This window comes from Apteryx mantelli, chromosome 18, assembly GCF_036417845.1.
Source record: "Apteryx mantelli isolate bAptMan1 chromosome 18, bAptMan1.hap1, whole genome shotgun sequence".
NCBI lineage: Eukaryota > Metazoa > Chordata > Aves > Apterygiformes > Apterygidae > Apteryx > Apteryx mantelli.
Window position 1 is genome coordinate 1,063,088 of NC_089995.1, and position 12,155 is coordinate 1,075,242.

The 12,155-nt window shown below is 53.7% G+C and overlaps 1 protein-coding gene across 5 annotated transcripts in view; it reads left to right on the forward strand.

Moving 5' to 3' along the window:
• Nucleotides 1-12,155, forward strand: part of EPB41L1 (erythrocyte membrane protein band 4.1 like 1) — a 94,557-nt gene that overhangs the window by 39,538 nt on the left and 42,864 nt on the right. Inside the window, exon 1 of one of the 5 annotated variants that reach the window (XM_067307923.1) lies at nt 6,316-6,349. The exons of the other annotated variants lie outside the window; for them this stretch is intronic. The gene's annotated coding sequence lies outside the window, so the exon portion shown is untranslated. Of the gene's footprint in view, nt 1-6,315; nt 6,350-12,155 lie in introns of those variants that run through there. 5 annotated transcript variants of the gene reach the window in all.

Here is a 12,155-nt window from a genome sequence, read left to right on the forward strand (position 1 = left end):
CTGCCTCTTCCAGCACCAATCCTGGGGGTCAACGGTGGTAAGACTCTTTGGAGCTATCCGAGCCTTGTGGTCTCTATGGCTTGGGGAGTGCAGCAGGGATGCTGTGGTCTGGGATTAAGGCCTTTGAGCCTCCTTCAGTAGGTGTGTCCTGTTTGGATAGAAAAAAACCTGCCAGGTGGGTTTTTTCTTTTCTTTTTAATATTCGGAAAAAGTCACACTCCCTGTTCCTCTTGTGAATAGCAGCTGAGAAGTTGGGCAGTCCTGCCCTTGGAAAAGGCTCAGCCTGTGTCAGATCCCAGTCCACATGTGATGGGTCTAGCAGGCTGTCAAGGCAGTGGAGGCAGTTGGAGTCGGGCTCCCTTTCTGCCCCTCTGCTGATGCTCAGCACAGCCTCCATTCCCCAGTCACTTTGCCACCGCAGGGGCCTATCCTCCAGCTGCCCTGTGGTCCGGATCTGGTTTTTTTGGTGTTCCATTTCTACCCCAGATCTCTGCTCTCTCTCTCCCTTTTGGGACTTCGATGCAGATGTTTAGATTTTTGACGCTGCAAGGTGTTAAAATCCCAGTCTTATCCATTTACTGGCCCAGCAGCTTGTACAGTAGGAGGCATGTTTCTGACTCTGTCTTGTGCTTTGCTTGGATTCACCCTCACAGAGCTTCTGATGTCCTGCCCACAAGGGCAAATAGCAAGCTGTCAGTCATTCTTTCCTTCAGGGAGCTTGATGCCAACCCTAGGAGAGGATGAGCTTTCCCCTTGTGGGCTATGCTGGCCGTATGCACATGCCTTGGGAGTATAGCTCCCCTTTGCTGCATCCCCAAACATGACTTGGAGCAGGGGTACAGAGGATCCCCTGGAGACAGCTACCTCCTGCTCCTCTTCAAGGGCTTGTGCTGTACAGCTCCGCCTCTGAATGGGTGACCTAAACTTGTGTGGTGCTGTCTGTCCTTGAACATCGATGGGCATGTTGCACTAGCTGAGATGCAGGTGTGACAGGGCTCCTTGCAAAGGCCTCTGGTGAAACTGGCAGTTTGGAAGCCCACCACTTTGTAGTTGTGCCTGAAACTCCTTGATTTGTGAGCAACATAGGCAATGGTGCCAAGGGGACCAGTGGGATCCAGTTCAAACCCAATGCTCTTGAAGTCTCTTGTACGCCTTGTACATCCTCTCAGGTCTAAGTAGTTACAGTTTTTGGAGCCAGGGAAGAGGAGTCCCCTGAAGGCAGGCTAGCAAGGGCTTTGCCTTCTGCGTAGCATAGGGCTAGGACTGGTCCTTTCCCCTAGTCCACTCCTCACCATTGTAGGGCATTTAAGGAGTTCTGTCTCTCTGTAAGGTCCAGGTTTTTGAGTGTCTTACTGCTGGTCTTGAGTGTCCAGTTGGATACAGTAATCTGGCCCCTATGTTTAAGGCAGAGAGAGGCAGCAGCTGTTTGGTGCTTGCTCCTGGCTTGTGCCTCTATCTCTATTAGTGTTCTGGGCCGCTGGATTGTGGGCCCAGCTGGTCCCTTCCAGGCTGACACCCTGAGAATTCTGTCGTTCCCCCCCCCCCGTGTTGGATTCATTGCTTCTTGCCAGGCACTGAAGTAAGATCCTTTCTGTTAATATTTTTTCCAGGCTGCCCCAGAGAGCTAGCAGAGGGATGTTTCATGTGATTAAGGGATGATCAGATGGTATGTCCAATGGCTATGGACTGACTTGCTTGCCTGCCCCAGGCCTATTTGATTCTTCTGAGGGTGCAAAGGCATGGGGCAGTAGGCATGGGGCAGTGGGCATGGTGTTGGGTGGAAGTAGCAACTGCCGCCTCCTTTATTCTCTGCACAGCAGTCCTGATGTGTGGGTGAGTTTGGCTGAACCATGGCATGGGGGTTGTGCACAACATGATAAATTAAGTCTTTACCATCACGTGTCACATCCAATTTGAGCTGGGGTTGTAGATTCAGGACCTTTGTCTGCCCTCCATTTTCTCCTCCTTTTCATGGCTGTGTTTTGTCTCCTCTCTCAGCCCTTGTCTGATTCTCTTTCCTCTGCTTTCTACATCTTCTCCCTGGAAAGGTGATGGAGCAGCTCATCCTGGAGGCCATCTCCAAGCATGTGAAGGACAAGAAGGTGATCAGCAGTAGTCAGCATGGCTTCACCAAGAGGAAATCATGCTTAACCAATCTGATTGCCTTCTATGATGGAATGACTGGCTGGGTAGATGAGGGGAGAGCAGTGGATGTTGTCTGCCTTGACTTCAGCAAGGCTTTTGACACCGTCTCCCATAACATCCTCATAGACAAGCTCAGGATTGGTACTTGGACTGTGCTCTGTCCCTCTGTGTCTTGCTGGTTTTGGGGAGAAGACTTGGTGGACTGTGTTTCCTGCCAAGCCCTTCTCCAGTTTATAGCTGGCTGTAACCATTCTCTTTCCACTTTCAGGTCACTAAAATCCCAGAGTTTTTTTGCTGGAATTTTAGCCCTGGCCTGTGGTACTCCGTCTGGTGTACACACTTCTAGAGCCCTTTCTGTGGCTTCATTAGGAGATGTCCTAACTGTGCATGGCAAGGGTGGTCCTCCCCCCTTCCCAGGTTTCTGCATCTCAGTCAGCCAGGATCCCTCTGTGCTCATGGCTGGATCCCCTGGGCTGCGTGACATGCTCTGGGTGGAAAGTCACTATTGTCCTTGCTGTCCCATGCTGATGGCAGCGTGCAGGAATCCCTGTGTGGGGCTGAAATCGTTGCCTGTCAGCACTGCGCACGCCAGCCTGGGCTGAATGGTACCTCAATTCAGCACAATGCTCGCCAGCCAGGGATAATAGGAGCCGGGCATTTGCTGATGGGATGTGAAATGGCACTTGCTGTGCTGCTGAGCTGCTGCGCTCCCAGCTGCGCCGGAAATCCTGATGACTAAGCAGGGCTCTGAGGGGTGTTTGCCCTGTGCTCACTCTACAGGTGAGCAGGGCCCAGCCTGAGAGCCAGAGATTATGAAAATCTCAACAGGAAATGCTGGGTAATTGCTGCAGGCTGGAGAGCCGCATTGCTCTCCTGATAAGAAAACACAGAGGCAAACTCTATCATAGGGAGGATTCACAGTGGAAATTAGCTCCTTTCTTGCTGACCCTTTCTGGAGGACAGGTAAAAGGCCCATGTATTGCATGCTCTGTGTAACACAGAGATCCACATCTGTGCACCATGGAGTTATGTTTGTCTTGGTATCCGTATAGGACTGTGCTGGCTCAGAGTAGGGGGTTCACTGTAGACTGGCAATGTTGTCCATGCCTTTTCAGCACTCCAAAGCATTTAGTGCTTTCCTTTTCCCTTCAAAAGGCTACAAACAACTGCCCGTGGTGGTGGTAGAAATCTTTACCATCATACTTCTCTCTGATATGCTGGTCAGCCTCTGCCTGGCTCAGGGGCTCTTGGGCCTGTCCCCCTCCCTCTTTGCTTCCCTAGGGCTGAAGTTTGCAGGGAGTGGAGCACATGGTCCTCATGCCTGGTGAGTTGTGAGCATTGGACACAGAGCAGTGAGGAGCATTTGGGGAGCTCAAACTGGTGAGCAACCAGGCAGTTCAGGGCTGAGTGGGGTTTTCTCTCTCTGCGTACTGCTCGGTCATGCTTTGCTTGGGTGGAATATGTCGATGGGTGCCAGCACCCTGAGAGCAGGGAGTCTGCTGGCAGCACATCTACAGGCTGCTTTCTGTTTGGCTTGTTTTTTATGGGATTTCTGATGGCTTGAAGTGGTCTGAAGCTTTCATCAGCTAACTGGCGGGTGCTGTTCAAGCACTGCTCTTCCCTGCAGGCTATGTGGCTGGCTCCAGGCTACCCATCCACCACATCTATCCTGCCAAACCATGGGCAGCCCCAGGACTAGAAGGGCATAGGAGCAAAAAGGCGACGCTTGGAGGAGCTGTGACTGAGAGGTGACTGCCTTTGGAGTGGGACCTGGCTGGTCATCTTGGAGCAGCCTGTTGCCCCTGGAGAGGGGTGAGCGCTGTAGGCTGAGCTGTGAGGCTGGTGCATCCTCAGCTGCTGCTCCATGCTGCCCGCCCACCTGGCGGCTGCTCAGCAGGGAGATGCTGGGCTAGCACCTCTCCTGTTCTGCAGCAGCACTGTCCATGCTCTGGATTTTCCCACTGCTCACTGCAGGCAGTATCCATCCCTCCTCCCTGGCAGTGTTAGAGTGCTGTGTTTTGCCCTTGGCATTTAGTGCTGTGTGTTACGGATGCTCTCTTGGATACTTCGTGCTGCTGTGTTATAGGGGTATCACTTACTCTGTACCTATTTGGTGACTTGTGAAGTAACCAGCCCTGGTGTTTACTCTGAGTTGTTGTTCATCCCACACGCCAAGGGGGCATAAGGAGTTGTGTATCCTGTAAGCAGAGGTGTGCTGGGTGTCATGCTGCACTCAGAGAGGACAACACTTCAGCATGGATAGTGGTAATAAAAGAGTTTGTATTCAGCTCTCACTGTCGATACATCTCAACACTAACTGAGTGTTGAACTAGTACAAGTGGGATATTGGGACAGCATGTTTCAGAGTCAGCACAGTGTTTTCTGCCCTAGGACCTGTTTAATGGATCTAGGTTATGCAGAGAGGTGTCAGATTAACTTGGGATGGAACTGGATAATGGGTTCAGCTCCTTGCTGAAAAGCCAGTGCTGAGGCTGGGGAGCAAAGCTGCTTTCCTGCTGGTGTATGCAGCAAGGAAGGATCCCGGAAAGATCACAGGCTGCGCCTGTTCTCTGCTACATGACCTGGGATGAGTCAGACTTTGCAGGCGAGAGAGACTGAGCACTGAGAGGGAGGCGAAGTGGGCTGAAATGATCTTCCACATGAGGGGATCTCTTCCATGCAGAGAGGATGCAGTATGGGTGCAGTGCTCCCTGCTAGGTGGGAGCTGGCTTGTGCTGTGGGAGCTTTTGCAAGAGGGGGTGCTGGCTGGAGGGGGCTGTGCAGGGAGGCCAGCCCAGTGGAGTGGGAAGGGAGCCCAGTTCCTGGCTCCGCTGCGGCTGCAGTATGCATCAATCAATGTGCGGGGGTGTTCAAGTTAAAGAAGAGGCTGCTCTGCAGAAAGCAGTGCCTTGTACACACAGCAGCAGCCTGGCGGAGGGGAGCCGTGCTGTAGATATGTGGCCTGGGAGCTCTTGCCAAGGTAGGAACTGCCTGGCTGTGGAGAAAGCAAATACATGGGATGCTTTCTGGCAGAGCAGGCTGCCTGGAGGGGATGAGGGAGGGGTCAGCTGGTCCTGTCTGCCTCCCTACAGACAGCTGCAGCATCTGGCTCAGCAGAGTGGAGTACTAACCTGGATGTGATGCAGGTCCTAGAGCTTAGGTTGCGGGAGAGATGGTGGGCAGTTTTCCTGCTGAGCACCAGTTTGGGTTAGTGTAGGTCTCTGCTTCCTGCCAGCCCTGCACAAGGAGGAGCTATATTCAGTCTCTTGGAGCTGGGGACACCCTACATTTCTGCCTGCCTCCCACCAGTGGGGCAGTTTGTATGATTTTTTTTTTTTTTCTTTTTGGCCTTGCTGCAAGGCCCCCAGCAGAGCTGTGTGCTGAGAGAGGGCTTGCTCCCTGCAGACACAACTCTTTCAGCGGCCTACTGTGGTGCAGAAAGCTGGACTTGTGTCAAATGAGGTTTGTTGTGGCATTTGCAAGTCTCCCACTCCCCCCAGTGCCAGGGAATGGGAGTTGTGAGAGAGTTTGGTGCCCAGGCCGGGGGCTTGGAGACCTCTTTCCTCATTCTCCTTTTATATGTCTCTGGAGGATGTCCTGGACTCCCGACTGGGGTGATTGGGCATATTTTTGCTCAGTGCTCCTCAGTGGTGTTTCTAGGATAGCTGCAAGGCAATGCTGCATGCTGCCTCCACTCCTTGCCCTGCCTGTCCTCTCCCAGCTCAGCCCCTGCCCCAAGGCTGTGGCCTGTCTGCAGATCCACATAGCAGTGCTGAGTGCTGGTGGCCTTGCAAACTCATCGGTGCTGCTTGGAGGTCTGGCCCCTGGCTCTGGGAAGCTGCAGATTGTTTCTGAGAGATCTGGAAAGCGCATGGTCTCTGCAAGACATGCAGCTGCTGTCCATCCGCATGTTCACCTGAAGGGCACTCTGCCAAGTCTGCTCGGGGTTGTTGTAGCTGTGTCGTGCTTGGGACATGTCCTGATCACAGCCATAGTGGTCTGTCCCTCAGTGTGGCTGGTAGGCTTTGCCAGCAGGAGCAACTGGGGATCTTGGCAGCTGCCACACGTGATGGCAAGGGAAAAAGGGCACCATTTGGTTTTTGCACAGCTCTAAGCACCACTGTCACACTACAGCTTGTGGAAGCTTGCAGGGTTTGAGGAGAAAATAATCCACCTTTTCCCAGGCTTTGGGCTGGCAAGTTAGGTAAGATGCATGTTCAGATTTTCAGTAGACTTTCCCAGCTTTGCAGGGAGAGGCTGTGTGTGTGTGTGTGCGTGTGTGCGCACGCACACATGTATGAGTGTGTGTGTGTTTGTGGTGCTTCAGAAATAGGGGGAAAGCCTCCTGCCCCAACTAGGGAATGGGCAGGCATCTTCAGAGGACAGTGAGGGGAAGAAAGGAGAGCCTAAGAGCAAAGGGGGAAGCTCAGTAAAGTGAAGAATCACCCTTAAAAACAAACCCAATGAGGACTGAGTGAAGGTAGAAACAGCAAGCAAGCAAGCAGGCTCAGCAAGCAGGTAAAATGCTGTTTTGAGGAGGCAGGAAAGGAAAGGCTTTGGGAGGGAAACAGCTACATTGATGCAGAGCTGTGAATCTGCTGGGGGAAGTGTGGGGGCAGAGTGTCTGGGAAACCTGTAAATCTTGACACCAGTTTGAAGGGGGTGAAGAGGAAAACACCATGGAAAAGAAAAGCAGTGAGGAAGATACAGGAAGAAATTATAGGTATTGCAAGCAGGTCTGCCTATAGTCTTTTTTAAGGCTTTCTTTATAGTTGCTGTTCTGACATGTCTGTTTTCAGTGGCTTAGAGCTCTGACCAGCTCTAGCCATTTGACCTGAAATTTGCCTGGCTGATTTTTTTGTCAAGTTTCAGGGGAAGTGAGCCAGCCATTTCTGAGAGTAAGGTTTGGGGAAATAGCTGTTTTGTCTCCTTTAAGGGGGCGGAGTCCTCTGTGGGATAGTGGTGAGAACAGTTCTCTGTGTTGTGAAGTGGGGACATTCATCTGGGATCTTGAATTGGTCAAGAATTGTAATTGGTCAAGTTGTGTAAGCTTTGAGAAATCTGAAATCATGTTCAGGTGGGCTTGCTGGAGGCCAGAATCCATTTGTTCTTGGCATGCTGCATCCTGGGCCCGCATGTGCTGAGGAATCCTTCAGCAAGCACCTCTGTGACTGCTGCAAGCTGTTGTGGCCTTGAGCAGAGATCAGATCAGGAACACGATCCCCATATCCTCCAGGTTTTGCCAGCTGATGCCCAGGTTGCTACTTGCCTCAGCACAAGAGCTTGAAAGCAGAGGAGATCAGGCTAGGAGAGGTGGGGACTGCTGATGGCCAGAGAGAACCTGGAGCAAAGTATGGGAGAGTAGAGACTGGAACCAGCTAAGACGGTGCTGGGAGGGACCTTGCAAATAAACAGCAGCTGGACCTTGGAGAGAAAGACTGGTCGAGGAGTCGGAGAGAGGTGTTGGTTTGAGAGAACTGGAAGAGGTCAGAGGCAGAAGGTTTAGGACCCAGAATGGCATATTTCTGTCTTGAAGGAGGATCTGTGGTCTCAGAGGTGCTCGGCAGTGGAACCTGTTGGCAAAGCCTATGAGTCATCCCTGTTGTGTCACTGCTGAGTGCTGGCCCGCAGAGATGGTGGCAACCTGCTTCCTGTCATCAGTGACACTTTGACCTTGGAGCAATGGACCCGAGAGATCCAGCCCTACTCATGATTGGTGTCGGGGCAGGAGCATGCTGCGTGGGGGATGGCTGGGGGTCAAGGTTTTGCTTCTCAGAAGAACCGAGAGGAAATACTGGAGTTAACCTTGTCTGTGCAAACTGGCTTTCATCTCCTTTTGAAATGGAAATCGTGAGCCAGCCTTCGGATGGTCAGACAGGACTTGCTCATTCTGGCCATACTCCTGCCTCATGTAGTCTCCAGGCTACATTAGCTCTGGGATGGGTCAGGCCCAGCTACTGGAGGGGCCACTCTGGCCACCAGCTTCACTCGAGAGGGGAATATGTAATGAGTAAGGCTGGGAACCAGGGAGAGAAATGGGACAGTCACATGGTAGGACTGTCAAGCCCTGAAGAATTGGATCCACTCCTTGCTCTTGCTGTAGATAATATTTAGAAACAAATAAAATGATTTGGGACAGCATTTCCGCTGGCCTCAATTGGTTTAGTTGAAGTTGTGGCCTAAACTACTTCTAGCAGTTTGTGATGTCAAAAGCGTCACTTAAGCTGTTCCCTTTGCAGCTTGCTGACATCTGTATCCTTTCTTGCTCCTGTTGCTCCCTGTATCGGGCGTCTACTGTGCAGAGGTCCTGAGCTCTCCCGCAAGATAAAATGGCAGGAGCTGAGTTTTGCATCTGAAAAGTGCTGTGTAATGCTAAGTGCTCTACACAGCCAGGTTCTTGCTATCTTAAAGTGGGTTTTTCCATCTTTAAAATGGGGATAATTCCTGCTTAAGTCACAAAGAGCTCTGGTAGTAAACACCTTCTGTTTTAAAACTCCTGGATGCCGCAGAAAAGTCCCTGCGGAAATGAACCAGTCAAGCTTCTTGGGAGGGGAGGAAGGGGGCTGGCATCACTTGTTACCAATAAGCCTGAAGCATGAGTGCTGTTCATCTGTGCGGAGCGAGGCAGGAAGGCTGGGGAAGGTAGACCAGTGATGGTGTAGTGGGAATCCATGTCATAACATGGCAGCAGGAAGGGGCTGAAGGCAGGTTGCACAGGCTGCCTCAATTCAGGCAATCCTCAGATCTGTAGCTGTGAATTTTGAAGGTGCCCCAGCACACTGAGCAACCCTTGCTGTGGGTTGAAGCCCCACGCCCAGGGTGGACCCTGGGTCCTGTGGCATCCCTGTGCTCTGCCTTCAGCCCAGCTTGATGGAGGGAGTGGTCTGTGCAGTGGCATTAACACCGCCTCGAAGGTAGGTCTTCCATGGGTGAGCCTCAGATGGCCAGGGGCTGAGCTTGTGCAGAGGGGTGCTCCTCTCAGTTGGGTCAGAGTGCAAATAAATCACCTTCCAGGTGAGCAGGAGCTGCTGCAAGTGGTCCCGTCTCTGCCCTCGTGGCCACCTCTGCTCAGCTCAGCTGTGGGCAGAAGGAGGAGGATGGAAAGCCCTTGGGCTCTCTGTGGTGCTGCTGCCTAGTGGATGTGGCACAAACACTACACTGGGTGCTGAATGCAGCCCTTGTGGCTGTGCCAGTGCGGGGCCCTCACCGTGCTTGCCACTGCTCGTGCTGTCTGCGTCAGCAGCAGGGCCAGTGTGTATCTGCAGGGCTCAGCTGGGGGTGAGCACCATGCCACCTGCGCTGCAGGCTGCCAGCTCCATCCCTGCCCCCCTTGCAGGCTAAGCAAGCGTCTCGCCTTCCCCTTCTCACCAATGCTGATTTCCAGCTCCGCTAGCCTGCTACAGCTGGGGCTGGTGCCTTCCCTTTCCAGCACTGCTCCACCAGCTGAGGTGTGGTAGAGAGGAAGGTCTGGAGGAGGAAACCTTCATCTAGAGGGACAGGGAGGCTTCCCTACCATTCCTGCCTTTTTGTGCCTGTGCCTGTTCAGTTCCGGCTCTCCCAGGCACACTGTACCCAGGCTCTGTACCAGTACTCTGCTGGGGCACGGCAGGGGTGATCCCAGGCAGGTCTGGGGTGATCCCAGGCACGGCAAGGGCTGTCCCGGGGCCCAGCTGTTCTGCAGAACAGCAGCCTGGAGGCTGCTCTGATTCAGGCTGGTGAAAGTCAGCACAGCCCCGCATGCAGAGGGAACAATGAATCTCTGTGAATCTCCAGATGCTGCTGCTGGAGTTGCCTTAGAAAAGCTTAGGAAATCCTTAGAGATTTCTGAATTGATATACTAGCTGTGACACTTTTCCAGTGATATCTCTTTCTCCCAACCTGCCACAGTCTTGCTGTCTTCCTAGCAGATGAGCCGCAGCTTGTGCAAGGAGACCACAGCTTCTGCAGAGTTTGTAGCCAGATGTGACTTCCTACGTGGGAGCGCAGAAAGGCTCAGCCCTCTTCCTGGATGCTCTGCACTGACATGGCAAGAGCAGATGCCATGGGGAGCAGAGGGCTTGATGGGCCATTGCTGTGACCCTGCTGGGACAGGGCCCATCAGTGCTCGTGTTTCTGCTGTGCCTGCACTGGGTCTTGTCTCCCATGCCTCGGCACTGGGACACAGGTGCTGGTGATGCCCGAGGAGTGCATTAGCACCAAAGTCCAACAAGGCAGGAGGCAGAGCGCTCAGCGGAAATGTAGAGTCTATTGGGGGTCAGGCAAAAGTGGGGCAGGGACAGGGCTGGCAAAGGTGGTCAGCAGGAGAAGCTGGGCTGTGATCCAAGCAGAGAGATGGTCTCAGGGAGCTTGCCAAGCCCCTTTGCCAGTGCTCTGCCCCCACACTGGCAGCATAGCCTATGGGTTCAGCTACCCCTCAGCACTCCTGTGTTGGGCTCTCATCTGCTTAGGCGGCTACTGCCTCTTTTGAAGCAGAAACGCTACAGTCCCTGGAGCCTGTCCTGAAGATGGACACCTAACACACTGACTTGGGGCTCGGATCATGGCAGGGTGGCTTTGGCTCAGGCCTGTGCCCCTTTCTGCTGTCATGTAGCCCCAAACCCTCTCCCTGACTTCGGTATGGCTCTGAGCAAGCGGTGCTGCTGCCGCTGCGAGGGTTGATGTACAGAGAGCAGAGGTGATCCTGCAGTGTGGTGTGCAGCTGTGCCTCTGCTTCTCCTCTACTGGTTCCTGTGCAGGAGAACATCATCTCATTTTAGGTCCCATTTGGGAGGCTGGATGTCCATCAGCCCCCACTGGTGCTCACTGCAGGAATGCCAGCCTCTCTGTGTTCCGCAGGCATGGGAGATGGTGGTCGGTAGTGCAGTGGAGGTGGTGGGCAAGGGGGTGGGGAATCCCAGGTTCACTGGGGGTCTGGACACAGCCACAGCTGCCCTGTGCCTCTGTTCTCCCCATTTGCCTCTCTTGCCCCTTCATTGCAAGGGGTATCTCTGATTGCAGCTGTGTGTGCAGAGCCCAGTGTAGAGGGGCTGTGCTGGCAGCCAGGGGCACTAATGCAGGTGAGAAGGAGAGTTGCAAGAGAAGCACATCTTCTTTCCCCTGTAAGCCATCCTTCCTTTCCCCCAGTCTGAACTCAGCTCACTGTGTTGGGCCAGAGCTCCCAAACTGGGGTTTTCCCTTGCAAGCCAGGCTCTGCCACCTGTGTTGCAGAGCTGCTGAGGGGCTGAGCTGGGCCTGGAGGAAGCTGATAAAAGTCAGACGGTCATGATTTATGAATGATGACGAGAGAGGCAGCAGGAAGGAGAAAGGGGGGGAGAGAGGGCTGGGATTCCAAAGGCTGTGTGGGAGCCTAGGCATGGTGGTGGGGTTCACAGGGAGTAGTACAGAAAAGGAGGCTCCTGTCTGTGGCGGTGGGGGGATTAGGGAAGGGGGAGTTTCTTCCCTTGTGCCGGAGGTGAGCGTCATCCCATCCTGCAGGCGCTAGCAGCTTCCTGTGATGAGGGAGCCAGCCTCCAGGCTTGGATCCAGACAAGGGGATGAGGCCTAAGAGTATGTTGGAAGGGGGCTGGGAGCAGAGGGACCTGCCAAAGATTCCTCTTCCTGCAAGTATTTCTATCTTTCCTCTGACTTTTCCTGCTGGGGCTCCCCCCTGCACATGCTCCTGGGCAGGGGGAGGTAGGAGAGGGCTAGCAATGAGATTCCGTAGTCTGTCTCTACGGCTCCTTGTCCGTGGCCTCCTTTTCCAGTTGCACTGCTTCAGGCTGCCTTTGTCTGTGGGTGGCTGGGGAGGGCTGGCTGGTGCAGGGGGACGCAGGGCTCTGTGCAGGGATGGGGGGAAGCGCTGCATGTCTTTGGAGATGTGCGTGCAAGGATGCGCCACCAGGCTTGGGACGGTTGCTCCTGCAGCTTTTGCACCTTGCAAGCTTCCCGCTGCATGGGAGAGGCCCCAGCTGGGAGTGCCATTGAAATCTTCCTTGGCCTGGTACCCCAGCATGCGAGTCTGGAACAAATTC